Here is a 6000-nt window from a genome sequence, read left to right on the forward strand (position 1 = left end):
ATGTTTTACTTTTTTCAGGAAGAAATGATTCCTCCCCTTAGGAAGAGGTTTTTGTATTGCTTTTGGGCCTCCTTCCCTTTCTACACCTGCCATGGCTTGCTCCAGATGTCCAACATGCAGCCGGCTCCAAGCTGCTCACCAGACCCTTCCTCCCCAACTCACCCTGGCCTCTGGGTGATGATGCTGGGGCTGCAGAATGTGAACATCCTTGCCAGGCCCCCATCCACTAGTAACCCTCTTGCCAGGCAGATAGGAAAAGTAGTTGTGGAGCTGCTTGTCTCCAGCAGGTGGGAGCCTGCCTGCACTGCTGCTGCCTTTTTTTTCCTTATTCTCTATGTCCCTGCACCCCAATGGAAATAAAAGCTGCAGATGTTCCCCGGACTGCTGTTACAGGAGCAGCCATAGACTTCAGTGCTGGCTGTAAGGCCCACCTATCATCCTGTCTCATCCCCAAAGGGCTAAGGCCAGTACCAGGTGGGACACAAGCAAAAGGCAGTGGCACTGGTGGCTGACGTGGGACAATGTGGACATGTTTTGGAGGACAGATAGCTGCTCAGGGACAACGTGGACAAGTCTTGGGGGTCAGACAACAGCATTGCCCTGCTGATGCGGTGGCTTATTTGCTTCTGAATACTTTGGCTTGATTGTGTACTGAAATGAGAGCAAGAGATTGAATTAGGAAGGTAAGGTGCTGAGTGTGAGAGGTTAAAGAGGACAAAAATGCAGGAAGAGGACAAATGTGCAGAAAGCTATGTGAGAACCCAAAAGGTCATAGCAAAACCTCTATTAACTACATCTGTGCTTTTGTCAAGGCTTTTCCCTTTTGTAGGTGTATCTAATATGTTTTAAACTCTTACCAGTCTGCTAGTGTGTTTGCGAAGAGATGTGCATCCAGTTTATTTTATCTGGATACAGAACCATATAAGATAAACACTGCCTCTTCTATCTGTTCCAACTCAGTGAGCTGCTGAGACCTTCCTGATGGATCTTTTGTGCCCTGGTCCCCCCAGCACTGCGCCTCGTGCTTGCTTGTACACTTCAATGGCTCTTTTCAATGGCCCCACATGTGATTGCTTTAGTGGGATGTGCACACATTCACATAACTGCCACGGACCTGGTTTGGAAAGGAAGAAACTATAGTGAAACCATGTGGGGAAGTTGAAAAACCAAAAGACTGTGTTTTTCTGTAGCACAGTTCACTGTCCCATTACAACCCCAACACTGTACCCCTTCCTTTTCAGCAACTGGCACTGCTCTTCCCATGCCGTTTCTGCTCATGGCAGTTAAAGGCTTCTCTGACCTTGCTGAGCTGGATGTCCCCTGCTTAATCACTGCTCCCAGAGCAGTGCAGGAAACACAGCTATACCCAGTAATGGTGACAGCATGTTCAGGAGGCCTGAGGAAACCCCTCATTCTTGCAGAGGGACAAACAGGATGCTCTAATAATCAGGAAACTCTACTACTCAAGAAGCTTCACAGACATACCAAGCTTGCTCATTTGCTAATGGCAGTGATTTCTATGCTACATAATCATCTGTTGGTTTCTGTACACTTGCAGTCTCTTACTGCAAAACAAGACCTCTTATTAGCATTTTATTTTAGATAAATATTCCTATCAGACTAATGTTCTACTAATTACACTCTTGCATCTTCCCATATTACACCATATGGTATTTGCAGACAAGGGACAGAAGCTAAGCTGTTGGCAATATCCATCGTGCTTTGCTATGTATTTAGCCCATTATTTGTGTAAAGACATTAACAACAGCAGTCAAACAGAGCAAGTGAGTGCTTTGTTAAATTGAGAACCTCAGAGATAAAGCAGGCAATTGTTTCAGTTTGAATAATTTTTTTTTTTTAAGGGTGCAAATCCAAGCTGCATTCAGTATAAAGAATTCTTGACAGGGAATTATTTGGTTAAGAAAACAATCTAAAATAATCCAAGGATCGTAGAATGGTTTGGGTTGCGAGGGACATTAAAGATCATCTAGTTCCAAACCCCTGCCATGGAGAAGACAAAACAAGTGAGTGCCTGCAGGGTTACACTTACTGGCAACAGCCTAAGGTAGACACAGTCTGCTGTGGCATTTCTGTTTCATCACAGATCTCAAGACCTAGAAGCACTGCAGGCAGTTTGAGATCCAGAGGCTGTAAACAGTACCAGCTGTGGTGGGGAAACTGTGTCAGTCAAGTTTATCTGTGATAACCCATCTAGCAGCTTTTAGAAGCTGGCCACTGAAATCGGAGTTGCACGTTACAGATTTGTGGCTTCTGTTTGCTGGTCTCTTCCTAGTGTGTTTGGTGCAATTCATAATACCTTTTCAATTTGTTTTTTATTGCTGCTTGAGACATCAGTGTTACAGTGATGATGATCAGTAGCAGAGAAAAAGGGGCCAACCAGTAATTTTCCAAATGACCATGTAAAATACACAGAGCTTCAGTACATCCAAATGTCAGACTAACATAATTCTAGCACAGAAATTCAAGGAATATTGTTATTAGAGCTGCCCTGATCTGAGTCATGTTCCAACGTCAGTGCAAACCCATGAAATATCTCAGAATTGTCAGAGCTGGAGATGCTGCAGCATATTCACAGAGGAAAATGAAAGCTTCTGGATTTCTTTATGCTAAAAGGCTGCAGTGACTCCAGTGTGAGGAAACATGTAGGAAGCCATTTAGACAGGTTGTCCATGGGTATTCAACCTACAAGTTGAGATGAGAACAAAGTAAGAATAGAACGGTGAGACTTGCTGACAGTAATCACATCATTGACTCTGCACACCTAGGAAAATGCTCTCACAAGCCCATGAGGAGGATCCCATGGTACAGCTCTCTGTACACCAGCACTGGGCAGTGAGACAGCCTCTGCTGGAAGGCAATGCACCTGAGTGACTTAGACAGCTACCTCCAGGTAAGAGGTACTGTTTCCTAGAAACACTTCCCCAGCAGCCCCTGATGGCTGGCTTGGATGTAGCTGTCTATGCTGCAGGTAAGGAATTTGGACAGGTGAGCCCTCCAGCTCTGCTGGGAGGTGCAGAGTGCTTCTGACACAATCCAGAAGCTGCTAGTAGACTATGTAGCTTGAAAATGCTTCTTTCAGTTGTCCTGTTCATGTGTTCATCCCTGAATAAATCCCATCTAAGCTATACAGGTGACTAGTGCTCGACTGAAAAAGTTAAAACTGATGAAATATGTGAGTCCTGTGAGAGATGGCCAAACAGATCATTTGTGGCTGGCTGGGGGGGGTCTACCCAGTGAAAAGGGTGATTCCAAGCAGCAGCTTACTGAAAACCACTGTGTACCTCAGAGTGTATCTGCCAAGGGATAATATTATGATATTTGCTTGTCTTTATTAAAAAAATATAAATTATTATAATCTGTTATTTAAAAACCTCTTTTTGACCAATAATTACATAAAGCTGTTGTAACATACTGCCTTCTGAAGTTAATCATCACTGCCAAATTCAACAAAGGTCAGATCCAAACAAATTTGTCTTTTAAATGCACTGTTAGATTTTGCCATGTTAGCTGGTGCCAATAATTGATGGTTCTGAGCCTGACTTGTTGACTGTTTGATAACCTAATCAGCACTTCCTTATGAGTCCAGTAACGTTGACTATAGTACTTCTGCAGATTACCCCTGCCTGAGAACTAGCCTGTCTCCTTCAGAAAATCATACTATCTTCAGTTAAAAAAGACACTTGTAGAGAAACAAACTTCATTGTTACTGTTAGGAAAAAAACCCTCAAACACAAAAATCAATTTCTTTTCTATTTCAAATTCATCTTCTGGCGTCTTCCAGCCACTGAGTTTTGTAACAAATTTAATAAAGCTGTCTTAATAAATCTTTATCTTGCTGGTTAGCTCAGTAGAGGAGAACCCTTGCTTTCAAGATTCAGACAGTCTGCATCATTGTGTACAGCAGTAATATAACCTTCATACTCTTACAATATTCTCTAGCAAATTTTGGCTATTTTTGGTATGGAAGGGCACTGTTTGGTTAATTTTGCAAGAAAATTCTCCATCAACGTCCAGAGTTTCGCCTCCTTATCTTAAAATCATGACCCAAGTTCTTGACTGTTAGCTGTATAGTTTTTCAGTAACCTGCACTCAGGTAACAGCATTAAGAGTCTGGGCTTTTCCCTATGATACTCCATTTACTCCTTGTCAGTAGTCCTTCAGTTTTTCTGATTTCCTTCATGCCACTGCAGGCTTCAGGAAGCAGCCCCTGTTCTATTCTTCCCTACTGACAAGAACAGAACAGGAAAAAGAACTAGTCTCTTTGGGGAGGTATTTGCATGACCTGATGAAGATTCGCCATTTACAGTCATATTCAATATGGGGTTTTTATCCAGTTTTCAAATATTTTCTTTATCTTGACACTGTATTGTTGCAGTTCCTTAATCAAAATGCCATGTGGTGCAATATTAAAAGCCCTACAGAAGCACATTGTACATAGCTTCATTTCCTCCAGCAAACACATTTTAAATTAATCAAAAAAGGATTAGCTTGGAAAGATCTATTTTTTCTTTAAAGCCATGTTAATTGACATTAATTTAATTACCCTCTAACTATTTATTGAGTGTCATATCAGCCATTCCAATATTCTGCCTGGGATCAGTGTCAGGCTGAGGGCTGTAATTACTCCAGTTGTTCCTTTAATCCCCTATGAATATTGGCAGAACAACTCTCTTATTAAGCACTTCAGCCTTCTCTGAATTGCTATTGACAGTTCTGTAGTTGTTATTCACACCTGTGTTAGCTTTTGCCTCGAGGTGGCCCTGTTGGAGTCTCAGTGTTTGCGTGTAAGAATTTCTGATTCATCACCCTTCTGTTTCCTTCCATTTTGTTGCTGTCTTTTGAAAAGCATATTGAATTATTTCTTGGTTGACAGGCAGGGGCCCTTAGCGTATTACTGATAAAATTCCCCATGGAGTGATGCAGATGGGCTGCAAGAACTGTAGAGGAAACTGGGAAGCACTTTTTTGCTAGGGTTGTGTGTGTAAGAAATGTACTTACTAAAAAAAGGGCTGGATAGGAGGGCTGAGGACCAGAATCTATTAGTCAAAGTGAAATTAGTCCCTATCCAGGATGTGCAGAGCATAATTTTAATCTGTGAATGTTTTCATACCATTTAGTTCTTGATCTTCAAGCAGAGCAAAACTCACATCCTGTAAGGGAGCAATCCCTCCTGGTAGATGAATGTGCTGTGTGCTCTGGGAATTAGAACATATGGGGGAGCGTCAGGGGAATCTTTAACACCCGTAGCATCCCATGTCTGCCTCTTTTAGTATATCTGCTAGTAGCAGACAAAAATACTTTCCAACAGGCTGCACTAGGCACTAGTATGTATGTTTCAATATTTTAATTCAGCTCTCTGAAACTGCTAACAGTGAAGTACCCTTCTAAAGGTGGCTTTTTGTCTTTTATTTATCCTTTACTTCTAAAAGACTCCCCCCCCCCCCGGTTTTAGTAATACAACGTCCATGTAAAAATGCCAGGTCCCCCATGACCAAGTGCACACAAAGCCTCCTAATCCAGCTAACGCAGCTCTGGGGAATTGCAGAACTGACTGAAAGAAAAGGACACCGCTCAGCACGCAACCCACATAATCTCTCAGGCAGAGTGTGAGGGCACATAAAGACGCTCCGAAACACAAATATGTCTCCACAGGCACAATGACACATCTTGTGGGGAGAAAAGAAGCATTCGGTGGACAAAGACACCCCTGAGGAAAGAGCTGTAATGAAATCAGAGTGGTATTAAAGATGTGCCTCGTTGGGGTGCTGCAGCATTGTTACTCATTTCAGCAGCAAGAAACAGCAGCTGAATGCATTCATCCTGAAGCACTGCAATTCACTCAAGCACATTGTCTGCTGTAGCCTTTTAGGTTTCTGCCCAGTGCAGGCTTGGCCTATTTCCCTTGCCTTTCATACAATGCACAATCCATTTAGGGATTTATAGAGGCTTAGAGGCACATGTACAGTGCCTTGCCTCTAT

This window comes from Pezoporus flaviventris, unplaced genomic scaffold, assembly GCF_033815535.1.
Source record: "Pezoporus flaviventris isolate CSIRO_AGI_PZ_B2104156 unplaced genomic scaffold, CSIRO_AGI_Pfla_v1 ptg000031l, whole genome shotgun sequence".
In the NCBI taxonomy this organism is placed as follows: domain Eukaryota; kingdom Metazoa; phylum Chordata; class Aves; order Psittaciformes; family Psittacidae; genus Pezoporus; species Pezoporus flaviventris.